At 43.1% G+C, this 26,354-nt stretch overlaps 1 long non-coding RNA gene across 8 annotated transcripts in view; it reads right to left on the reverse strand.

Moving 5' to 3' along the window:
- The window catches only part of LOC104003756 (uncharacterized), a 248,053-nt gene that overhangs the window by 29,677 nt on the left and 192,022 nt on the right, over positions 1-26,354 (reverse strand). Inside the window, exon 7 of one of the 8 annotated variants that reach the window (XR_008541792.2) lies at positions 12,786-16,870. The exons of the other annotated variants lie outside the window; for them this stretch is intronic. This is a non-coding gene — a long non-coding RNA (uncharacterized LOC104003756). Of the gene's footprint in view, positions 1-12,785; positions 16,871-26,354 lie in introns of those variants that run through there. 8 annotated transcript variants of the gene reach the window in all.

Here is a 26,354-nt window from a genome sequence, read left to right on the forward strand (position 1 = left end):
GGAAGACAGTAAATAATTTTAAGCAGAAAGGTGACATGATTGGATGTGCATTTCAAAAAGTACATATCTGGCCTGATTAAAGAATAGATTGGAAGGGAGAAATAGTCAATGGGGAGAAACTTATCATAAGGCTCTTTTCATGGCCAAGTAAAAGATGATTTCAGGCTGGACTGGGGTAGCAATGGGGGAAACAAAGAGAAGTGGACAGATTCAAGGACATTCAGGAAGTGTAATGGATTGGGATTTGGTGACAGATTGAATACAACAAATAAGAGAAAGGAATCTGTCAAGACCATGAGGTCTGGCTTGTGTATTTGGATAGATGGTGGTTATGTTCCCTGAAACAAGGAATGATGGGAGAAGGGTGGGTGTGTGTGTGTGTGTGTGTGTGTGTGTGTGTGTGTGTGACAGAGACAGAGAGAGAGAGAGAGAGAGACAGAGAACGCACATAGAGAGATCCTGAGTCCAGTTTTGAACATTTTAAGTTTGGGCTGTGTCTTTTCAAACATCCAAGAGTTGCTGTCAACTTGACAGTACATAGAAAGGTCTGAAGTTCATAGAGAGGTCTGGAGTTCAGTGATAATAGAAATGAAAGGCAGGCATTAGAGTAGCAGGATGACATTTATAGGTTAATTAATTTTATGATCATTAAAGTTCAGGACTAGGACTCCCCAAAAAAGATATCCATTGTATCATGATTATATCAGGATACTTTTGACTGCAAGTATATGAATGCCTTAATTCAAACTGATTAATAAAGAAAACACATCTTGTAACTTTGGAAGACTCATAGTAGGGTGGACTTTAGTGTTGCTGATCCAAAGGGTCGTTGATGTCATCTAGAGCCCAGATTCTTCTTATCCCTCTGCTTTGCCATTCTTAGTGTTGGCTCCATCCTCAGAAGATGAATGAGGCCACAGGTCCAAGTGTTACCTCTAGATGTGATAATGGCCAAAAGAAGAAAATAGACCAACTATTTTTATGACTTTCCCCTCAAGCCCCAGTGACTAGGATTAGCTCACATATCAATGCCTGGATCAATTACTGGCAAGGAGATGGGATGACCATGATTGGTTTTAGTTAATGATCTGTAATGAAATGGAAGTCATGTAGTCAATCTCTATGTTTTTCAAAACATGAGAGAAAGATTCATCATATACATGTAACAATAAAAAGGTATGGCAAGTTAGCTACGTCAAGTATTGCAGTAAATTTTTTATGCACATTGCCTCATTGAATCCCCACCAGAGTCCACAAACGCAAGTTGTATTTTTATTTCCATTTTACTAATGCAGAAACTGAGGCTCAGAGAAGTGAAATAATTTTCTGAAGGTTGCACCACCAGTACGTGCCTGAGATTTCATTACTTGTTTAATTCCACAACTATTAACAACTATGCTATCCTGCCTTTTTCAGCATTCCCAGCATTTTTAATATCAAAAATAATGCTTGAAAAGAAAATGTGTTATTTTGACACAGACATGTGTACCTCTAAACAGCACACTAGCACAGAAAACACATATTTATACAATAACCTTTTTATAAAGAAACTTTGAATTATCCCCTCTAGTTTTGTCATATGCATTTACATATTTACTTTGTGATCATAGATTAGATTTGTCTCCTCCTTTTCCTCTGAACACTATATTGTGTACATTTTTATTGTTTCTCTAGTCGTTATAATCTCTTTTTTAATAACCTTATAATATTTCAGTGAGTGACTACACAATGATTACATAAACTTACTTAATGATTCTCTCACTGTCGGAAGGCATTTTCAGTTTTACATAATGTAGATAATGTTGCCCGAAAGAGTTTCAGGCACATCAGGAATTTGTCCTCTTTCATTGAATTATTTCTTCATTTTCCATGCTGATGCGGAGAAACGTTGGGCCAATAGGTATGAAGCAGCTTATAGTTCTGGATATGTCCTGCCAAATTACCCTGCAAAAATGTTTTCCTAATTTGCATTGCTGCATAGTCTATAAGTATGCCATTAAAGTAGCTATCCAGCCAGCATTGGTCATCTGAATGGCTATTTTTTATTATATAATAGAGATAAAATGGTAATTAAACTAAAGAGCTTCTGCACAGCAAAAGAAACTACCATCAGAGTGAACAGGCAACCTACAGAATGGGAGAAAATTTTTGCAATCTACTCATCTGACAAAGGGCTAATATCCAGAATCTACAAAGAACTCAAACAGATTTACAAGAAAAAAACAAACAACCCCATCAACAAGTGGGTGAAGCATATGAACAGACACTTCTCAAAAAAAGACATTTGATGGGCGGTTCCAAGATGGCCGAATAGGAACAGCTCCAGTCTACAGCTCCAGCGTGAGTGACGCAGAAGACAGGTGATTTGTGCATTTCCAACTGAGGTACCGGGTTCATCTCACTGGGGCTTGTCAGACAGTGGGTGCAGGACAGTGGGTGCAGTGCACCAAGCGTGAGCCAAAGCAGGGCGAGGCATCGCTTCACCCAGGAAGCGCAAGGGGTCAGGGAATTCCCTTTCATAGCCAAACAAAGCTGTGACAGACGGCACCTGGAAAACTGGGTCACTCCCACCCTAATACTGCACTTTTCCAATGGTCTTAGCAAACAGCACACCAGGAGATTATATCTCACACCTGGCTCAGAGGGTGCCATGCACACAGAGCCTTGCTCGTTGCTAGCACAGCAGTCTGAGATCAAACTGCAAGGCGGCACTGAGGCTGGGGGAGGGGCGCCAGCCATTGCTGAGGCTTGAGTAGGGAAACAAAGCAGCAGGGAAGATCAAACTGGGTGGAGCCCACCACAGCTCAAGGAGGCCTGCCTGCTTCTATAGACCACCTCTGGAGGCAGGGCATAGCCGAACAAAAGGTAGCAGAAACCTCTGCAGACTTAAATGTCCCTGTCTGACAGCTTTGAAGAGAGTAGTGGTTCTCCCAGCACGGAGTTTGAGATCTGAAAACGGACAGACTGCCTCCTCAAGTGGGTCCCTGACCCCCAAGTAGCCTATCTGGGAGGCGCCACCCAGTAGGGGCAGACAGACACCTCACAATGCTGGGTACCCCTCTGAGACGAAACCTCCAGAGGAATGATCAGACAGCAACATTTGCTGTTCAGCAATATTTGCTGTCCTGCAGTCTCTGCTGCGGATACCGAGGCAAACAGGGTCTGGAGTGGACCTCCAGCAAACTCCAACAAACCTGCAGCTGAGGGTCCTGATTGTTAAAAGGAAAACTAACAAACAGAAAGGACATCCACACCAAAACCCCATCTGTATGTCACTATCATCAAAGACCAAGGGTAGATAAAACCACAATCATGGGGAAAAAACAGAACAGAAAAACTGAAAATTCTAAAAATCAGAGCACCTCTTCTCCTCCAAAGGAATGCAGCTCCTCACCAGGAACGGAACAAAGCTGCAGAGAGAATGACTTTGACGAGTTGAGAGAAAAAGTCTTCAGATGATCAAACCTGTCCGAGCTAAAGGAGGAAGTTTGAACCCATCACAAATAAGTTAAAAACCTTGAAAAAAGATTAGACAAATGTCTAACTAGAATAAGCAATGCAGAGAAGTCCGTAAAGGACCTGATGGAGCTGAAAACCATGGCATGAGAACTATCTGATGAATGCACTACCTTCAGTAGCTGATTCGATCAACTGGAAGAAAGGGTATCAGCGATTGAAGAGCAAATGAATGAAATGGAGCGAGAAGAGAAGTTTAGAGAAAAAAAGAATTAAAATAAATGAACAAAACTGCCAAGAAATATGGGACTATGTGAAAAGACCAAATCTACGTCAGATTGGTGTACCTGAAAGTAATGGGGAGAATGGAACCAAGTTGGAAAGCACTCTGCAGGATATTTTCCAGGAGAACATCCCCAATCTAGCAAGGCAGGCCAACATTCAACTTCAGGAAATACAGAGAATGCCGCAAAGATACTCCTCGAGAAGAGCAACTTCAAGAGACATAATTTGTCAGACTCACCAAAGTTGAAATGAAGGAAAAAATGTTAAGGGCAGCCAGAGAGAAAGGTCGTGTTACCCACAAAGGGAAGCCCATCCACAAAGGGAAGCCCATCAGACTAACAGCTGATCTCTTGGCAGAAACTCTACAAGCCAGAAGACAGTGGGGGCCAATATTCAACATTCTTAAAGAATTTTCAACCCAGAATTTCATAAGTGAAGGAGAAATTTCATAAGCTTCATAAGTGAAGGAGAAATAAAATACTTTACAGACAAGCAAATGCTGAGAGATTCTGTCACCACCAGGCCTGCCCTACAAGAGCTCCTGAAGAAAGCACTAAACATGGAAAGAAACAACTGGTACCAGCCACTGAAAAAACATGCCAAATTGTAAAGACCATCGATGCTAGGAAGAAACTGCATCAACTAACGAGCAAAATAACCAGCTAACATCACAATGGCAGGATCAAATTCACACATAACAATATTAACCTTAAATGTAAATGGGCTAAATGCTCCAATTAAAAGACACAGACTGGGAAATTGGATAAAGAGTCAAGACCCATCAGTGTGCTGTATTCAGGAAACCCATCTCACATGGAGAGGCACACATAGGCTCAAAATAAAGGGATGGAGGAAGATCTACCAAGCAAATGGAAAACAAAAAAAGGCAGGTTGCAATCCTAGTCTCTGATAAAACAAACTTTAAGCCAACAAAGATCAGAAGAGACAAAGACCAGTATGTAATGGTAAGGGGATCAATTCAACAAGAAGAGCTAACTATCCTAAATATATATGCACCCAATACAGGAGCACCCAGATTCATAAAGCAAGTCCTTAGAGACCTACGAAGAGACTTAGACTCCCACGCAATAATGATGGGAGACTTTAACACCCCACTGTCAACATTAGACAGATCAATGAGACAGAAAGTTAACAAGGATATCCAGGAACTGAACTCAGCTCTGTACCACATGGACCTAATAGACATCTACAGAACTCTCCACCCAAAATCAACAGAATACACATTCTTCTCAGCTCCACAACACACCTATTCCAAAATTGACCACATAGTTGGAAGTAAAGCACTCCTCAGCAAATGTAAAAGAACAGAAATTATAGCAAACTGTCTCTCAGACCACAGTGCAATCAAACTAGAACTCAGGATTAAGAAAGTCACTCAAAACCACTCAATTACATAGAAACTGAACAACCGGCTCCTGAATGACTACTGGGTACATAACGAAATGAAGGCAGAAATAAAGATGTTCTTTGAAACCAACAAGATCAAAGACACAACATACCAGAATCTCTGGGACACATTCAAAGCAGTGTGTAGAGGGAAATTTATAGCATTAAATGCCCACAAAAGAAAGCAGGAAAGATCTAAAATTGACACCCTAACATTGCAATTAAAAGAACTAGAGAAGCAAGAGCAAACACATTCAAAAGCTAGCAGAAGGCGAGAAATAACTAAGATCAGAGCAGAACTGAAGGAGATAGAGACACAAAAAACCCTTCAAAAAATCAGTAAATCCGGGAGCTGGTTTTTTTTAAAAGATCAACAAAATTGATAGACCAATAGCAAGACTAATAAAGAAGAAAAGAGAGAAGAATCAAATACACGAAATAAGAAATGATAAAGGGGATATCAGCACCAATCCCACAGAAATACAAACTACCATCAGAGAATACTACAAACACCTCTACACAAATAAACTAGAAAATCTACAAGAAATGGATAAATTCCTCAACATATACCCCCTCCCAAGACACTAAACCAGGAAGAAGTTGAATCTCTGAATAGACCAATAACAGGCTCTGAAATTGAGGCAATGATTAATAGCTTACGAACCAAGAAACTCCAGGACCAGACGGATTCACAGCCAAATTCTACCAGAGGTACAAGGAGGAGCTGGTACCATTCCTTCTGAAACTATTCCAATCAATAGAAAAAGAGGGAATCCTCCCTAACTCATTTTATGAGGCCAGCATCATCCTGATACCAAAGGCTGGCAGAGACACAACAAAAAAAGAGAATTTTAGACCAATATCCCTGATGAACATCGATGCAAACATCCTCAATAAAATACTGGCAAACCGAATCCAGCAGCACATCAAAAAGCTAATCCACCATGATCAAGTGGGCTTCATCCCTGGGATGCAAGGCTAGTTCAACATATGCAAATCAATAAATGTAATCCAGCATATAAACAGAACCAAAGACAAAAACCACATGATTATCTCAATAGATGCAGAAAAGGCCTTTGACAAAATTCAACAGCCCTTCATGCTAAAAACTCTCAATAAACTAGGTATTGATGGGACATATCTAAAAATAATGAGAGCTATTTATGACAAACCCACAGCCAGTATCATACTGAATGGGCAAAAACTGGAAGCATTCCCTTTGAAAACTGCCACAAGACAGGGATGCCTTCTCTCACCATTCCTATTCAACATAGTGTTGGAAGTTCTGGCCAGGGCAATCAGGCAGGAGAAAGAATAAAGGGTATTCAATTAGGAAAAGAGGAAGTCAGATTGTCCCTGTTTGCAGATGACATGATTGTATATCTAGAAAACCCCATCATCTCAGCCCAAAATCTCCTTAAGCTGATAAGCAATTTCAGCAAAGTCTCAGGATACAAAATCAATGTTCAAAAATCACAAGCATTCTTATACACCAATAACAGACAAACAGAGAGCCAAATCATGAGTAAACTCCCATTCACAATTGCTTCAAAGAGAATAAAATACCTAGGAATCCAACTTACAAGGGATGTGAAGGACCCCTTCAAGGAGAACTACAAACCACTGCTCAACGAAATTAAAGAGGACACAAACAAATGGAAGAACATCCCATGCTCATGGACAGGAAGAATCAATATCGTGAAAATGGCCATACTGCCCAAGGTAATTTATAGATTCAATGCCATCCCCATCAAGCTACCAATGACTTTCTTCACAGAATTGGAAAAAACTACTCTAAAGTTCATATGGAACCAAAAAAGAGCCTGCATTGCCAAGTCAATCCTAAGCCAAAGGAACAAAGCTGGAAGCATCACGCTACCTGACTTCAAACTATACTACAAGGCTACAGTAACCAAAACAGCAAGGTACTGGTACCAAAACAGAGATATAGACCAACGGAACATAACAGAGCCCTCAGAAACAATGCCGCGTATCTACCACTATCTGATCTTTGACAAACCTGACAAAAACAAGAAATGGGGAAAGGATTCCCTATTTAACAAATGGTGCTGGGAAAACTGGCTAGCCATTTGTAGAAAGCCGAAACTGGATCCCTTCCTTACACCTTATACAAAAATTAATTCAAGATGGATTAAAGACTTAAATGTTAGACCTAAAACCATAAACACCCTAGAAGAAAGCCTAGGCAATACCATTCAGGACATAGGCATGGGCAAGGACTTCATGTCTAAAACACCAAAAGCAATGGCAACAAAAGCCAAAATTGACAAATGGGATCTAATTAAACTAAAGAGCTTCTGCACAGCAAAAGAAACTACCACCAGAGTGAACAGGCAACCTACAGAATGGGAGAAAATTTTTGCAATCTACTCATCTGACAAAGGGCTAATATCCAGAATCTACAAAGAACTCAAACAAATTTACAAGAAAAAAACAACCCCATCAACAAGTGGGTGAAGGATATGAATGGACACTTCTCAAAAGAAAACAAATTTTGCAGGCAACAGACACATGAAAAAATGCTCATCATCACTGGTCATCAGAGAAGTGCAAATCAAAACCACAATGAGATACCATCTCACACCAGTTAGAATGGCAATCATTAAAATGTCAGGAAACAACAGGTGCTGGAGAGGATGTGGAGAAATAGGAACACTTTTACACTGTTGGTGGGACTGTTAACTAGTTCAACCATTGTGGAAGGCAGTGTGGCGATTCCTCAGGGATCTAGAACTAGAAATACCATTTGACCCAGCCATCCCATTACTGGGTATATACCCAAAGGGTTATAAATCATGCTGCTATAAAGACACATGCACACGTATGTTTATTGCGGCACTACTCACAATAGCAAAGACTTGGAACCAACCCAAATGTCCAACAATGATAGATTGGATTAAGAAAATGTGGCACATATACACCACGGAATACTATGCAGCCATAAAAAATGATGAGTTCATGTCCTTTGTAGGGACATGGATGAAGCTGGAAACCATCATTCTCAGCATACTATCACAAGGACAAAAAACCAAACACTGCATGTTCTCACTCATAGGTGGGAATTGAGCAATGAGAACACTTGGACACAGGAAAGGGAACATCACACCCTGGGGCCTGTTGTGAGGTGGGGGGAGTGGGGAGGGATAGCATTAGGAGACATACCTAATGTAAATGACGAGTTAATGGGTGCAACACACCAACATGGCACATGCATACATATGTACCAAACCTGCACGTTGTGCACATGTACCCTAGAACTTAAAGTATAATAAAAAAATATATATGTAAAAAATAGAGATAAAATGGAATGTCCATATTTTCTTTTGATAACCAGCGAGGTTGAGCATTTTCCAGGGTATGAAATTTCTACTTGCATTTCTTCATATATGAATGTTCTGTTCGTACCATTTACCCCTTTGATTTAGGAGTTTTAGATAGTATATACTGAGAGGGTTACTGACAGTGGCCTGGGAGATAAACTCCATTTAAAGGAGAGTTTGTGTGGAAAGAAAAGTGCCTCCCATGAAGCTTGGGCTTTTTAAGACCCCAGAACGTGTTTTGAGCAAAACATAGCTAAGCCATAGATGTGAGGGCCCTTAATGGGACTGTTAGGGGAGACGTTATTACCAAGATTTATTTGTCTCATTCCAGGCTGTAAATTCATTTCTTAGCCCAGTTTCACCATGTGCCATAAATAACAAGGCTGTGTAAACAAATGTCGCCCAGACACATGAACCAATTGAAATTAGACAAAAAATACTAATAACACTGTGCCATTACTTGATTCTTGTTTATGTCATGACCCACGGTCACTCACTCTTGACTGCCCCCAAACCTACACATACAGACATGCACACACAGAAACACATACATATATGCATGCCTACAGAGACATATATACACACACACAGACACACAGACACACACAGACACAGCATGGTTGCTTGAGAGACAAACGACCCCATAAGGCTATCCTAACCAAGTACGCAGAAGTGGAGAAAGATACTGACAGATAAGTAACTGTCAGAAAAAAAAATTAATATTTCCTTAAGTACTTCTTCAGATCGAATAGTATTTCCTAGGAGATACGTGAGAAAATAAGAGGCAGAGAAATATGGGCTTGTCGCCAGCTTTCAATCACTGCCCATCCCTTAGGTTAGAAAATATGAGGGTTTAATTGAGTAGCTCAATAGACAGTGAAAATGACTCGACATACACAGTCAAAATTAAGAGACGAACCAATCAGGGGATGATTTAGTGACTCAAGTTTGCAATTACAGCCTTCAAAGGCATCCCTGTCTCCTTGTTTCCCTACAAAATCCTTGGGCTGGTATGTCAAAGCCTGGTAATAACAGTAACAGCAACCATCAATAGCAATTCTGAGTGATTCTTAATGAATCAAGGACCTAGAAGTTTCCATACAAATCACAGAGACATACTGTGCCACTGGACCTCGCAAGATAAGTTTAAGCAGCAATTTTAGATAATAGGGCCATACCACATTGAGTCCCTCTCATGTGCCAAGCAATGAGGTTTCACCGTCAGAGCAGCCCTGGCAGCAGATCAGAGGAGCAGTCTGTCTACATCTCAGGTCTGCCTGAATCCAAAGCTCAAGATCTTCTCCTGCCCCATGCTGATGATTCAGTGGTCACCATGTTAGTATCATGATTTGGAGTGCTTTCCCCACATGTCATCTTATTAGATTCCTATTCACTGAACACTTTGAGGACCTACAGTATGCCAGACACTGTATGGAATCCAGGATGCAACACTGAATAATACATAATCCTTGGCCTCAGAGTGCTTTGGGTCTGGTGTAGGAGAGAGATCAATGTTTTAAAAAATTGAAATACAATATGAAGCTCACCATGATGGGGATAGGCAGAGGTGCTATGGAGACGATCAGGAAAAGATTGATTTGCCCCTGAAGGAACTGAGGCTTAGAAAATTTCCCTGACTTGTCTAAGGTCCCACAGCTAATACATGGCACAACTACCTTCAGCATCTGCCAACTACCTACATTCTACTGGGTGTTGATTTTCCCATCTGTAACGTGGACATACTGCCTCACAGGCTTTTTGAAATGCATGCAAAGGTATTTTATGAAACTTAAAAGAATTTAACAAATGTTATTTATGGTTGGTGCTACTGTTATTATCAGGCTATGTATGACATACTAGCCCAAGGATTTTATAGGAACAAAAAAGAGACAGAAAGTGAGTGAGAGAGCTCAAACATAGGTGCCATAGGATCATTTTGTCTGATTTAACATCAATTTTAAATCAATAATTGATCAAACAAATTGACGGCCTACAGCATGCGTGGCACTGTGATAGACTCTGGGGATATAGCAGTAAATAAGACAGACAAACCACCAATTAATTATACTTTTTTTTTTTTGAGACAGAGTTTCACTCTTGTTCCCCAGTCTGGCATGCAATGGCGCGATCTCGGCTCACCGCAACCTCCGCCTCCCAGATTCAAGTGATTCTCCTGCCTCAGCCTCCCGAGTAGCTGAGATTACAGGCATGCGCCACCACACCTGATTTATTTTTTGTATTTTTAGTAGAGACAGTGTTTCTCCATGTTGGTCAGGCTGGTCTCAAGCTCCTGACCTCAGGTGATCTGCCCACCTTGGCCTCCCAAAGTGCTGGGATTACAGGCGTAAGCCACCACGCCCGGCCCCAAATACACATTTCTTAGTCAATAAATAATGTTCAACCATGCAACAAAGGAGAAGTTTGGGGAACATGAGGGCTTATAAAGGGAAGGCTGACCTGCTCTGGAAGGGCAGAGAAGGCTTTCCTGAGGAAGTGTGGTGAGTTGAGAGCTGAAGTTGAGTAGGAGTTCCAGGAAGAGGGAAGAGAACGTGAGGAAGGACCAGAGGCAGGAAGGAGCATGCTCCTAAAGGCCAGTGTGGCTGGAGTCAAGACAGCAAGGGCAACAGTGGAGAGAGATAAAAGTAGGGCCCTATATGTGATGGTGAGAAATATAGACAATGAGGACCAGTAAAGAGCTCAGAGCAAAGAAGCACCATCATGGGGTTGACATTTGTAAAACCTCACTGTGTTGGAATCGAATGGAAAAGAGGCAAACTGGATGTGCCAAGGCCAGTGAGGAGAATATTGCTCTGGTTCAGGGAAGAAAGGATGAAGCTTGGACCTGGGAGTTGGCAATGGAGATGGAACTCCTCAAAGGACAGATGCTAGTGAAACACAAGATATTTCTCATAAGAAATCTTTCCCATTTAAACAATGTTGGAAACCATGCAGTCATCTAGTACTGCATGTGTGTGAATGCGTCTTTCTCATTAAACTGCATGTTTCCACTCCCTAGCCGAGCCCCTTGCACATAAAGAAGTCCTCCATAAATGTTGTTTCTTCACACTGACTTTAGATGGAATGTACCAGCAGTGAGCATCCCTGCATTCTTGGATAGCTGTGAGTTGAGAAGGATGAGAAAGAAAAACGCTTGAATCCAATCCAGATTATTTTTTCTCTTCTGTAATATAGATCCTTCTTGTCATTTAATTCTGAGTGATTTCTCAGATAAAGGCAACTTAAGCTGCCTCATGTCATCCAAACTATGTCTGCCTGGAGGAAATTAAACTGCCATGTCCATGCAGTGTAACACTTGGCAGAAAAGAGACAGTGCTTCACGTTCCTGCAGTGGTATCCCATCTTTTCATAACCGCTTCCACTTGCTCTTCCTCCTCTGGCTGCCAGAGAAATAACCCCCACTTCTTCCTCTTGTATCTTTTAAGGACCTATGGTGCTTTCTTAGTTCAGAAGATAGGGCTGGAGTCCACCTCTTCATCTGGACTTCTTGGGCCATGCACATGACCGTGATAACATATATTTTGCCTGCACCACCTCAGTAGCCATGCTGTAGGCCAACCCTAAAATTTCAGAGATGAGGCCCACCCAAGAAGATGAGGTGGTGGTGACTGTCATAGAGCAGGTTTCCTAGAAGCTGGGCCTGAGATGGGGGAGGAACCTGGAGGGGAGCGAGGGAAGCAGGACAAGGTAGGGAAGAGGCTAGACAACAACGTGGCTTCAGTAGAAGCCTGGACAGCCTGATTCCTCTGGGAGCCTGAGCATAAACTGCAGCAAGGACGTTTTCCCGCCCAAATGCAAGACAGCTGGGCCTTGATTCCCACACAAAAGTCACTGGTCATGGGCTGCACTTCATGGTGACTGGGGAGCTTGATCTCCCAGGCATCCCTAGGGAAAGGGCTCCATCAGCCAAGATTAAGCCTCCACAGAAGAAAGCAGCTGGAAGCCCTTAGCTACTAACAGCTGCAGTAGCTGGGGGAGGAGGGTGAGTGCACTGGCCAAGCAAATGGGACCTGCATAGGGCAGCGAGAGCATCTGCTAGAGAATTCATTCCAGTTCTTAAAGTATGCATTTGTGATGAGGATGGTGGTTCAGGAGAATGTTCCAAGGGAAATGCTGTGAACCAGCCACTCCCATACTGCGTGTTCTTGAATAAGTAACATCCCCTCTGTGAATCCCCTTGACCTTCTACTAAGTGAGTTACCGGTTATAAAATACTTCCTGTCTCTACATTTCTGACATGAATCCTAAACTCCAAGTAGGTTAGAGTCTATTGGAGAATTTCTTTTTTTTTTTTTTTTTTTTTTTTTTTTTCTTGAGAAGGAGTCTCTCTCTGTCGCCCAGGCTGGAGTGCAGTGGCGGGATCTCGACTCACTGCAAGCTCCGCCTCCTGGGTTCATGCCATTCTATTGGAGAGTTTCTATAACCAAAGATGATAACTTGGAAAATGCATTAGTCTCTGCCATTTGGGAGTCCAGAAGCATGTGTTTGCTGGAAAATTTAGGAGTGGAGCATGAGAGGGAAGTGAAGTGATCCCATAGACCATGAGGCCATAGACCATGAGGTCCTCCAGGCCAGCAGCTATAGTTCCTCATCCTCCAATGCCCAACCAGCAACTGGCATTTAAAGTCTATGTGAAGAAGGAGAGAGAGGTAGAGCAAAAGAAGAGAGACACGGGAGCTAGGAAAGTAGCTGGAAAGTCCTGTGGTAGTTATTTTATTTTGATTTCCCCAATCCCCTCAACTTAGATAGCAATGAGGATGCTTCTAAACATGTACAAACGAACCTGAAAATATAGACAGAGGAAGAATCTGCCAGATAGGTAAGAAGAAAAGCAAGAGAAACCAACATCTCAGAACCCATTCTAGGTTATGGAAGAGTGGTCGCTAGTGTCACATGCTGCCAAGAAGTCAAGTAGGAAAGGATGGAAGAGATCCGAGTAGAATTGGCAGCCTGGAGGTGATTGGCAACTTCCTTTGGCAAGAAGAGTTCTTGATTCCGTGAACTTGCATTCATTCCCATGGCTGTGTTCTCCCATGGGAGGGCTGGCAGAGGCTGCAGGGTGGAGGGAGGTGATGGGGAAGAGAAGAGATCCAGGCTCCTTCATGCATCCCCACGCGGATAATAGAATGCTGCTTAAACTGCCCTGCTCACACCCCCTTTCAAGTCAAGAATTGGAGCTAATGGTAAAAACATTCCATACGTTCTGAGTGGCTACAAACTCATTATTGTGCCTTGGCTGGCAATGTAGCCCTTCAGTTAATGAAATCCGGTGCTGGAGCAAATGAATCCATGCAGGAGAGGGGTGTCTGATGGTGGCAGCTGAGCTTCAATTTTGTTCACTTTTTATTTCTTCTCCCGCAGCCCTATCCCAGAAAGAGAAAGAGCTAAGAGAAAGGGGGAGAAAAGAAACAGGACTTAAAACAGCCCCCAAGTCCAAACAACAAAAACAGCAATCGCTATGTTTCAAAGCCAGTGCAAATTAGACTGGCGGCCGCAGAAGCCAAATGGAAATCGTAATTCTTCCAGTCCCTTGCTGCTCAGACACGTGTAATAGGTTTGGCAGAGAGTCAAGGAATACAGGGGCCAAGCCGCGGTATGTTTTAAAGAATCTGAAGCCTGTTCACTGTGGGGAAGCCAGATTTCTGCACAGCTCGGAAGGAGGGACGTCTGGACCAGGCTGGACAGGTCCAATTCTCCATTGGAGAAGGGCCCTGGACCTTTCAGAGACTTGGAAGCCTAAGGTCAGGGGCAGGTCTGTCCAGGTGAACAGGAGTCATGCACAGGCAGGGCAGGGTTTGGGTGGGGAAGCCTGTAGACCACCCAGGACCAGGAAGCTATGAAGCAGTCTCCTTTAGGGAGCTGGAGAACAGCCTGAGAAGGCTGCAGAGGAGGCTGCCAGGAAGTGATCTTGGTTACATTTGTCACAACAGGGAGGGAGAGGAGAAGGAAGGAGACACAGAAAGGAATTGCCATCCTCTGTTCCGACACTCTGCTGGGCATTCTCATTCAACTCCCTGAGATGGCCACCAGCCTGCCTGCTTCCCAGAGGAGGAAACTGAGGAGCAGAGAGCTCAAGGAGCCTGCCCACTGTCATAGAGCTGGAAATGGGGGTTAAGAGTCAGCATTTGAACCCAGTTGGTCCTAAGTTCCAAGCTCATGCTCTCTCACCTACCAGTGATACGGAAGGGGGGCAGGAAAGTGCTGAGAAGGGAAGGGCATGATCCCTGGCAAGGACTCCACCCCAGGGGCCTGTGTCTACCGACCTAGGTGAGGGCAGGCACTTCTGCCTTTGTGCCCAAATGTTGCATTTTCCAAGACCACCCTGGCCCACCACACCCCCATCCTGTGCCTATAAAAACCCCAAGACCCTAGCAGACAGAGACATAAGCGGCTGGACGTTGAGAGGAACACATCAGCAGAAGACACAAGCGGCTGGGGAACATCAAGGGGAACACGCCGGCAGAAGAGCACACCGACAGACACCTGTAGGCCTGCAGGCCATTGACCAGTGGAACAACTCGGAGTTTGGCTGGCGGGGCCGGGCGGGGGTTTCAGAGGAGAGACTGGGCAGCTGAGCGGCCTGACTCCAGGGGAAAACCACCTCCTTTCTGGCTCCCCCATCTGCTGAGAACTACTTCCAGTTAATAAAATCTTGCACTCATTTTCCAAGCCCACGTGTGATCCAATTCTTCCGGTACACCTAAGTACCCCGGTACACCCGGACATAGAGAAAGCCCTCTGTCCTTCCGATAAGGCAGAGGGTCTAATCGAGCCGACTAACACCAGCTACTTTCTGAGGGCTAAACTAAAAGAGCACCCTGTAACAAATGCCCACGGGGGCTTCAGGAGCTGTAAGCATTCACCCCTAGATGCTGCCATGGGATCGGAGCCCCATCGCCTGTCCATCTGCATGCTCCCCCTAGAAGTTTGAGCAGTGGGGCACCAAAGAAGCGAGTCACACCCCTATCGCATGCCCTGTGAGGGGGACAAAGAACTTCTCCCATTTCACCAGGGGTTGGCAAACGTTTTCTGTAAAGTGCCAGATTTTTAGGTCTGCAAACCATAGAGTCTGTGTTGTAAATACTCAACTCTGTTGTTGTAGTCTAAAAGCAGCCATTTGTAAACAAGTGAACATGGCTGTGTTCCAATAAAACTTTACGAGCACAGGTGGTGAGCCAGATTTGCCTCATGGGTCATAATTTGCCAATACATGCCCTACACTAATACAAAAAGGGAAAAACAGGACATTGCAGAGACTCGTTGGAGGAAGCCATCTTAAGACTATATAACACATGCAACTAAAGCAAATTTACTCACACAACAGCTGGCAATATGGCATAAGGGTTAGAGCACAAGTTTTATGTAAGACGGTCCTGAGTTTGAGTCTGACTTTGCCCCCACACTGGTCAGTTAAGCTGGGTCAAATTACTCAACCTATTTTAGTCACTGTCTCCTCTAACATTAACTGGAGATAATAGTAAGATCTAACTCAATAACCTTGTAAGAATTAAACAAAATAATTCTTGTACTTAGCACAGACTTGACACATAAACATTCAGTAAATATTCACTTCAATTATTTCAGCATATTCCTAATCATCAACAGACCTGCAAAGTGAGTCTCCTCTCCTGCATGTCATAGATGAGAACACAAAGTCTCCATAGGATTAAGGGTGGTGCCTATGGCCACACAGCTGGGAAGGGGCGGAGCTAGATTGGGAGCTGACTTCTCCAAGAGTCTAACACTCATTCTTCCGTCCCACTGTGGAAGGAAGAAAATACCCAAAGATGGCTGGGTGCGGTGGCTCACGCCTGTAATCCCAGCACTTTTGGAGGCTGAGGCAGGCGGATCACGAGGTCAGGAGATTGAGACCATCCTGGCTAACATGGTGAAACCCCATCTCTATTAAAAAATACAAAAAATTATCCAGGTGTGGTGGCAGGCACCTGTAGTCCCAGCTACTCAGGAGGCTGAGGCAGGAGACTAGTGTAAACCCGGGAGGCAGAGATTGCAGTGAGCCGAGACTGCACCACTACACTGCAGCCTGGGCAACAGAGTGAGACTCTGTCTCAAAAAAAAAAAAAGAAAGAAAGAAAGAAAGAAAGAAAAGAAAATACCCAAAGACCAGACATGTGGACAGCAGAAAGCAAGAGCAGAAAGACATGACATTCAGCTCCAAATCATGCGGACAGATCTGTCACGGTGTTACCTGCAGAGTCACAGAGGATCACTATCCAGAGCTCTAACCTGGGTCAGGAACCAGGCCTGTCATGACAGTTTTCTGGAGACCACACTCTTGATTAAAAATATTGCCTTGGTGTGAAAAGCCACCTCCTCTGATAGATTTGCGCAGCTCCAGAAGCCTGTGGGGGCAGAAGCAGGCAGCCGATTATCTTCCCATTGCTCTGGACCATGGAGGAAAAGGGCAATGGCATTCTTTTCTGCCTGGAAGGGGAGACAGCAAAGCCACTCTGATGCTCAAATGTTTCAGGGGCTCAGTTATCCAGTGCTCTTGCCCAAAGCAGACTGGATAGAACATTCCAGCAGAAAAAAATAAATGGACTTTGAAAAATCACTGCTTCAGTTGATTCCTGGCACAGGTGCCTCCTTCTTCATGTCTTTGGGGTGTATGTTGGGGTAGCTATTAAAACAAAAGGCCAGAAGCTGGAAATCCAGGTATCAGTGGGGCCTTTCTCTTTCTCTGGGGAGAATCTGTTCCTTGCCCTCACCAAGTTTTGGTGGCTGCCCTGGCATCGTTGGGCTTGTGGCCACATCACACCAACCTCTGTCTCTATCTTCACATTGCCTCTCCCCGATGTGACTCTCTCTTGTAAGGATGCTTGTCAGTGGATTTAGAGTCCACCCAAATAAGTATGATATTCCCATCACAAGATTCTTAATTATATCTTTGAAAAAAAAACCCCTTAATTACACCTTTTTCCAAATAAAATCCCATTCACAGTTTCCAGGGACTAGGACAGAGACATATCTTTTAGCAGGCAGGGGCATTATTCAATCCACTGCAGGATGTCTCATGGTCTGATTCAGAGGTGATGTTTCTTGATTCCAGAGAATCCCTGAATGTCAGAGAAAGTATCTAATGCCTGCCTTTCTCTCTCTCGACTGCTCCTTCATTTTTCCTATGAGAAATTAAATAATCTGCCCCAAATTACTCTACTTGGAGCAGCAAATCTGGGCTGAGAATCTGGCCCTCCCCCTCTAGTTCTTTCTCCTTGTATTTTTCCACTGCTCTCCCTGGTGAAATAAACACACCTCCAATTCTCTGCCTCGCCTGTCTCTGCCTAGTCTGATTAGGTCAACCCCAGCAAGCTCAATGTGATTGTACTTTTATAAAATGCACCATGCTGTCATGCTGGATGAATGTCATCTTTTCCCTAGAACTTGCGTTGTAACAGACTTCAACTCAGTTTTGTATGTAGCTTCTAGGAAACAGAATCTTGGTTGACATCACTGATTCTTCCTCCTCTGTTCTCTCTGCTCAGATGCTAACTTATGGGCATCTCAGTGGACACAGGAAAAAGGTTGACTTGAATCTAGGCATGGTGACTGAGGAGTTTACAGAAAATCAGTTGTATGCATATTGTGTTACAAACACCATGGGAAGACTTATTTATGGAAAAATAAATGATCAGTCACTACATATTAAGTGCCTATCATGCCAGACCATGTAAGTGGAGCTGATAGTTTAAAAGAGTTTACTTAATATTTTTTTGTTCATCTACTGAGCTACAATGGGAATTTCATCTGGCAATGGCTAAAATCCTATCACTAATACATGATTTCATCAGAAGATGGGGCTGTGTGAATAGCAGGAATTAGTATGTGCACTCAGCTCTGAGAGGTGGGGAGCAGACTTTGTTTCCGTAGAAGCAGGAGTGTGTCTCTCCAAAACCCATCGCCTGAGGGCACTACAGAGAGTATGGCCTCAGGGGCCTCAGCTGCCAGAACACTGTGAAACCTAGAGACATCACTCTTGAAAGAGCCTCACTTTTCCCCTGTCATTGAGGTAAATAATTTTTAGCTGACTGAGGTCACCCAGAAATCCCCATTGCCTGTAAGCCATAAAATAGTTAATTAAGCAACACACTTAATGGAGAATTTGTGTGTGTCACGGTGTGTTCTCTTAATTAACATTTTAATATGTTTGTGGTAAGAGGGCTTGAGGTCATCTAAAGAAAGAAAATTAAATGCATTCTAAGGAATTAATACAGTGCCAGGTATGTGGAAACTCCTAATCAATAGCAGCCATTATTGTTTGTTTATTTATTTATTTATTTATTTTTATTTTACTTTAAGTTCTGGGATACATGTGCAGAACATGTAGGTTTGTTACATAGGTATACATGTGCCATGGTGGTTTGCTGTACCTATCAACCCATCATCTAGGTTTCAAGCCCTGTGTGCATTAGGTATTTGTCCTAATGCTCTCCCTCTCCTTGTCCCCCACTCCCTGACAGGTCCCAGTGTATGATGTTCCCCTCCCTGTGTCCATGTGTTCTCATTGTTCAACTCCCACTTATGAGTGAGAATATGCAGTGTTTGGTTTTCTGTTCCTGTGTGAGTTTGCTGAGAATGATGGCTTCCAGCTTTATCCATGTCCCTGAAAATGACATGAACTCATTTTTTATGGCTGCATGTATTCCATGGTGTATATGTGCCACATTTTGTTTATTTAGTCTGTCATTTATGTGCATTGGGTTGGTTCCAAGTCTTTGCTATTGTAAATAGTGCTGCAATAAACATACATGTGCATGTGTCTTTACAGTGGAATGATTTACAATCCTTTGGGCATAAACCCAATGATGGGATTTGCTGGGTCAAATGGTATTTCTAGTTCTAGATCCTTGAGGAATCACCACACTGTCTTCCACAATCATTGAACTAATTTACACTCCTACCAACCGTGTAACCATTATTGTTAAGAGGACTCTGTGTGCAGTACTGTTCAATGAAACTGCATGGTAGAATTCACAGAAGGCTGCACATACAGAGAGGGGCATGACGCGTATGGCGTGTCTGATTCCCCATCTCAACTTCACATATGTCTTGAGAGGGAATGCAGAGCTTCCCTCAGCCCTGCATCTCCAGATCCTGGCTCTCTGCCTGGAAAATAGCAGGCCCACAGTGAGTGATTGCCTGGTGCTGCATAAACTGCCAGGGTTCCCCAGTGGTGCAGAATGAGACCCCTGGCTGACACATCAGGGGATCAGGTTCTAACTTGTCATGGGATGTTGGGAAAGATGGAGCTCTTGCCCAGGCTTTAGAGTTTCCATCTTAGAAAGTGGGGTTTGGAACCCATTCATTTCTGTAGTTCATGCCAGTCTACATAAATGTCAATGATTCTGTGACTCTTTGTTCAAAGTCATAAATCTTGTTAAGTTGCATTGGAGTTGGAGTCATCATGGTAGATTTGTGAGGCTACTGAAAGATCATGAGCCTCTGCCCTAAATTGTTTTCCAATCTGATGAAGGAAATAGGGCTTACCCAACATGAAAAAAGTAATAAAGAGTAATTAAAGACTCATAATAATGCATTGCTTTATGGCTAGAGACAATTCTAAACAAGACATCATTTTTTCACAGAACAAATGGTCTTGATCAGGGGTCAGCAAATGACTCTGCAGAAGCTAAATTTAGTCCTTCTGTATTATATAAATATGGTTTTATTGGAACACAGCCATCTCATTGTTGAGTACTGTCTATGGCTATTCTCATACTACTGTGGCAGAGCTAGGTAGTTGCAAAATAAACCACTTATTTCACAAAACCTAAAACACTTACTACCTGACCCTTTACAAAGTGTACTGGCCCCTCATCTATTTGAAAAAATATGTACCTTCAAAGGAGGCTATATCTTGGTTACTGCAGTGATCTGGGAAAGCTCCCTGGAAAAAAGGGTCTGAAGAGCTCTAAGAAGTGGACAGGTAATGGAGAGGCAAACAAAGAAAGGAAAATCCCATACTCATAGAATCCTAGACTTACAGGAATCTTCCAGGCACCTGTGCACCCGTGCAGTTTGCCTTCAGGATTGAATCTTCACTGGATCACACCTGAACAGATAACTGTTCAGACAAGCCCCGCAGAACTCTCGAAAAGAGGGCAGACACCCCATGCAATATGCCATCAGCATCACAGTGTTTCACCCAGAGTTGAAGAGACAGGATAGCAAAAGAGCCCTCCCACTAAGAGACAGAAATCTACTTCCCTGTAGGTTTTTGAGAAAAAGAAAATAGTTTCTTCCCAAGTCGTCTCTATGCCAAACTGAATTCCCACAGAACAGTTCCCATATACAGTTCTCAGGCCCTCTCCCATCATCACCAGCCTCCTTCAGGCACACTCCTGTTTGTGAATTTTCATCTCCAGGATGACACCAGGAGAGAGACTTGTGGCTCCGGGGATTTTAGTCTTCAGTGGATCACTACCTCTCTGTGTCTCTTTCCAGCTGCTTCCCTCCAGTGCACTGTGTTTGAAAGAGCTGTGGTTTGGGCATTATACAGACCTTTATATAAATCTTGGCTCCCCTTTTTCTATCTCTCTGAGTCTCAATTCCCTCATTGTTTAAATATAGCCTACAGGATTGCTGTGAAGACTGGAGATAATGGTCGTAAAGAGCCCAGGACATGGTAAATGCTCAAGAAGTAATAGTTATCTTTATCGTTCTAGGTAGCCACCTCTGTTAATGAAGTCTGATCTCGCAGGAAATCAGTCTGCAAAGCAGCTTCACTCTGCCAAAATTCTCCCCGTGTCTGTTCCCATTAAAAAATTGACAATCTCTGTTTCTGGGAAAAGTGGGGTCCTAATTTGCCCCAACTGAGGTCTATATCCAATTACAAACTGTCCTTCCAAGTTGCGTGGCTCTCTCTGTGCTCATTCTGCTCTGGCTCCTATGAGCAGCTCTGTCTGCTCACACCCATTCCTCTGATCCTGGTATTTTTCCCTTGACCTCCTGCCACCTCTCTGACTCCTCTGAGAAGCACAATAGGCTCTGCCTGGTGTGGACTTCTAGGTATTATTCTTCTCCTCACAAAGCTGGACCGTTAACTTGACAATGTTCCCTAGCCCAGGCAATGTGGGGGCTTTCCAATGCTGGGACCAATCCTACCACCATGTGTATGCTCCTTCTATCCTTGGTAGCTCTGCAAAACAAACTTTCCCTTTCCTCACAAGGAATTTTTCCAAATATTGAACACAGAGATACAGATTGTAAATGTGAGTCCAGTAGCTGGACCAGTGTAAAAAGCCAAGGATGGATGTGAACTTAGAGAAGAACTCCAGAAATGTCTGCGATATGGTTTGGCTCTGTGTCCCCACCCAAATCTCATGTTGAATTATAATCCCCCAGTGTTAGAGGTGGGGCCTGGTGGGAGATAAATGGATCATGGGGGTGGTTTCTGGTGATTTAGGACCATCCCCCTGCTGCTGTCATGTGATTGAGTTCTCACGAAATCTGGTTGTTTCAAAGTGTGTAGCGCCTTCCCCTTTGCTCTCTCTTCCCCTTGCTCTAGTCATGTGAAGATGTGCTTTGGTTCCCTTTTGGCTTCTGCCTTGATTGCAAGTTTCCTGAGGCCTCCCCAACCATGATTCCTTATAGCCTGTGAAACTGTGAGTCAATTAAACCTCTTTTCTTTTTAAATTATCCAGTCTCGGGTATATCTTTATAGCAATGTGAGAATGGACTAATAACAGTCTGCGAAATGCTCAGTGTGGTTGGCAGAATAATGCCCCCACCAAAGATGCCCATGCCCCAGTCCCTGGAACCTGTGACTCTGTCACCTTACATGGCAAAAGGGACTTTACAGATGGGATTACAAGATTGTTTTGGATTATATGGGTGAGCCAAGGCAGTCACAGCACCCTTAAAAGTGGAAAAAGAAGGCAGAAGAGAAGTCAGAGTGATGCAATCTGGGAGGAATTTGACCCTTCATTAGTGGCTTTGAGGAAGAAAGAGGGGGCCAGCCAAGGAACGTGGGCATCCTCTAAAGCTGGAAAAGGCAAGGAAACAGATTCTGTCCCCCAGCCTCCAGAAGGAAATAATGATACTGACACTGATTTTAGCTCCCTGAGGCATGGGTCAGACCTTCTACCCTACAGAACTTTAATATGAGAAGTTTGCATTGTTTAAAACCACTAAATTTGTGGTGATTTGTTATGGCAGCAGCGGAAAACTAATATACTCAAGAAAAACAGACAGGAAAGTGAGAAGACTAGGAGAGAAGATTCTCAAGAAAATCCAAGAAGGTTAGAGTTTCAAGAAGTAGGAGGTGGCAAGAATGACAAGGAGGGTGAAGGAGATGAGAATTGGAAAGAAAAAAAATCTGGATCCTCTTCTCCCTGCATGCTAACCATATCTTCTATTTCCAGCTCCACCTCCCAAAACAATATCCTACAGCCACCGGGGTGACATTTCTAAAATAGAGATAAAAACACATCATTCTCCAGCTTAAAATTCTCTACTAACTCCCACAACCTTCATTATAAAGTCCCAAATTGCTTGAAGACATAATCTACCCACAGATAACCTTCCAAGTCTATGCCCTGCCACTTTCTCCATGTTCCAAAACATGCTCACCTTTCCAAACCTACTGACTCTCCAACGCTACATTCCGCAAATATGGCACTCACAGCACTTGTACCCCCCCCCCCCATACACTGCACACTCTATTCCATCCCCCAGGCATGCCCTTGGCAGGTTTTCAATCTTAGTTGCAATCTTCAAGACCTAGCTCAAGTCTCCCTTGAGATGCTTTCTCTCATAAACTCCCAGCCTCAGTCCCGGGCTTCGCTATGAGCTTTGACAGCTTGTATATGCCTCCATCATACAGTGCTGTGCTCTTTAGGGCAGAGCCTGTATCTTCATCATGCAATTCTCAGCATATGGTGTCTCAACTCCCCTCCTTGGATATGTAGGAACACAGCATTAGGCAAGAACACAGCATTAGGCAAGTTCTAGACTGTGCAGTGGTATCTTAGGCAATGATGGAAATGTACTATATTTATGCTGTCCGTTAGCCACAGGTAGCAATAAAGCACTTGAATATGGCTAGTGTAACTGAGGAACTGAACTTTTCATTGTATTTCATTTTAATTCATTTAAATTTGTGTTCAAATAGTTACAAGTGGTTAGTAGCTACCTGATTGGATAGTGCAGCTAGTGGAAAGGCAAGATAAATAGGAATATAAGCAAAGCATCAAATCTAAAGGGAGGATGGGTTAACAATTATGAAACCACTGTCTATTCATACTGGAATTGAACAATTTAATAAATGGGTGGCAAATGGTGGAAGCCAAGTTTTTTTATTGTTGGAGCGAAAGGTTACAGACAAGCAAGGGGAGAAGGCTAGAATGATTCATCTGGTACCAGATCAGTGTCCTACACATGAGCATTTTAGCTTAATATAAGGCGACATAAAGACACAGTTAACGATATGCATATATACACTGGTTAGTACATACGTATATATTTCCTTGCTCTGTCAGCTGCAAGGGCCTAGAACCAACAAGCACATATCACACCTCTATCTTGGTCTCTAAAACCATTCTACCATAAAAGGAACCAGGGCTTTCTAGAGAAGTGATTGACTGTAGGACTGGGGTAAGAAATACGTAAATATGTAAGATGAGACTGGAGCATCTTGCCGTACCAGGATGCAAAGAAGTGAAGAAACACACACAATGATGAAGTAGACCAAGGGGACACAGGAGCCAATTAAAAAAAAAGAAAGAAAGAAAGAAAGAAAGAAGAACCCCAAGTGACCAAAGCTGAGATGATTTGAGCAAAAAAGTAATAACATGAATTGGATTACAACCCAGAGTATAAAAAAAACCATGAGTCCATAGTGATATGAATAAGTGACTGAATAAAAATGAGGTTGGTGCAAAAGTAATTGCAATTATAAATGGCAAAAAGGGCAATTACTTTTGCACCAACCTAATAAATAAATGAAGGAGAATAGACAAGTCTCCTGCACAGAAGATTCCACATCTTTCATAATCAATGCAGATGCTGCATCTTTAAGGAGTTACAGCATAATTCCCATTCTTTATGTGCAGACTATGCATAGTGACATTTTGCCAAAGAGTGCAGTATGAAAAGATAGAAAAATGAGTGCTTTGCAGCTGGAAAACCTGATAAAAGCTGCCTTATGTCACATCAAAGTAAACATCAACAGTGACAGGACATGTTGATAGCATGTACTCCTGATAGGATGTGATAAGAAATGTTCTTTACCTTTGTGGTCTTCCTCCAAAAAACCCATAACCCTAACCTAATTAAGAGAAAAACATCAGACAAATCCCAACTGAGGGAGAGTCTACAAAATACCTGACTAGCATTCTTCAAAACTGTCAAGGTCACCAAAAACAAAGAAAAATCTTAGAAATTTTGACAGCCAAGAGGAATCTAAGGAGACAGGATGCCTCAGAGCAATATGAAATCATGGATGGAATCCTAGAACAGAGAAAGGACATTAACTAAAAACTAAGGAAATCGGACTACATGTGGACATCAGTGAATAATAATGTATCAGTATTGGTTCATTAAGTGTGACAAATGTACCATAGTAGTGTAAGATGTTAATGATAGAGGAAACTGAGCATGGAATATATCTTTACAATTACTCTGTAAATCTAAACTACACTAAAATTAAGTTTATTTAAAGAAAAATCCAAAGGGATCAGGGAAAAGACAAAAAGGCTGTGATTTTTTTTCCTGAGTCTCCTGGTCATAGCACCCCATATTTCTTGAGGACTCCTCACTTCCCCTAATCTTAGTCCATGTGATTTGGATAAAGCTTTTCCCTACATCCTTATTCCAATGGAGGGGTAGCATATGATCCAGGATCAGCCAACCAGTGATATGGTTTGGACCTGTGTTCCTGCCCAAATCTCATGTCAAATTGTAATCCCCAATATTGGAGGTGGGGCCTGGTGGGAGGTGACTGAATCGTGGGGGTAGATTCCCCGAGTTGGGACTGTTCTGGTGATAGTGAGTGAGTTCTCGTGAGATCTGGTAGTTTAAAAGTGTGTGTCACCTCCCCTACCTCTCTCTTCTTTCTGCTCTGGTTACGTGAAGACAGCCTGCTCCTGCTTTGCCTTCTGCCATGAGTCAAATCTCCCTGAGGCCTCCCCAGAAGCAGATGCTGTCATGTTTCCTAAACAGCCTGTAGAACTGTGAGCCAGTTAAAACTCCTTTCTTTATAAATTACCCAGTCACAGGTATTTCTTTATAGCCATGCAAGAACTGACTAATACACAAAGCATTTCATCTCCATGGCCACTGTGATTGGCTCAGGAGTGGGCACTTGCCCCAACCCAGGCCCATGAAACCCATCTCCAGTTTGTTTGTTGGAGCAGTTGAAGAAGACAGACTCCCCCACCCCATGTCCCACCAGGATCACTCAGGGGATGGAAGCTGGCAGCCATCCAGTTACCACAAGCCAACATCTTGCCTGAGAATGGTGCCACAATAAAGGAAAACAGTCAAGAGAGAAGGAAAAAACCAGAGTTCCAATGACAGCCTTTCATCTCCTAATGTTCATAGTGAGTGGATTTGGCAGTTTGATGAGCTACTATAGTCCCTTTTGCTTAAACAAGTTTGAGATGGGGTTTCTGTCAATTGCAACCACAAAAGTCTTGACCAAAACAGTTGGTCTGAGCATCATGGTCTGGGGCCAGAATCTTTAAGAGGGACATTAGAGGTCGCCTTTCTTCTTAGCCTCCATGTTTCCATGCAGAAACTTCTGCTCCTGTAGTGAACTGGGATTTAAGTAACTCTTCTACCCCTCTCCGGGTGCACTGATGACTATCTGATAGGTGACATCAGTAAAAA

This window comes from Pan troglodytes, chromosome 23, assembly GCF_028858775.2.
Source record: "Pan troglodytes isolate AG18354 chromosome 23, NHGRI_mPanTro3-v2.0_pri, whole genome shotgun sequence".
NCBI lineage: Eukaryota > Metazoa > Chordata > Mammalia > Primates > Hominidae > Pan > Pan troglodytes.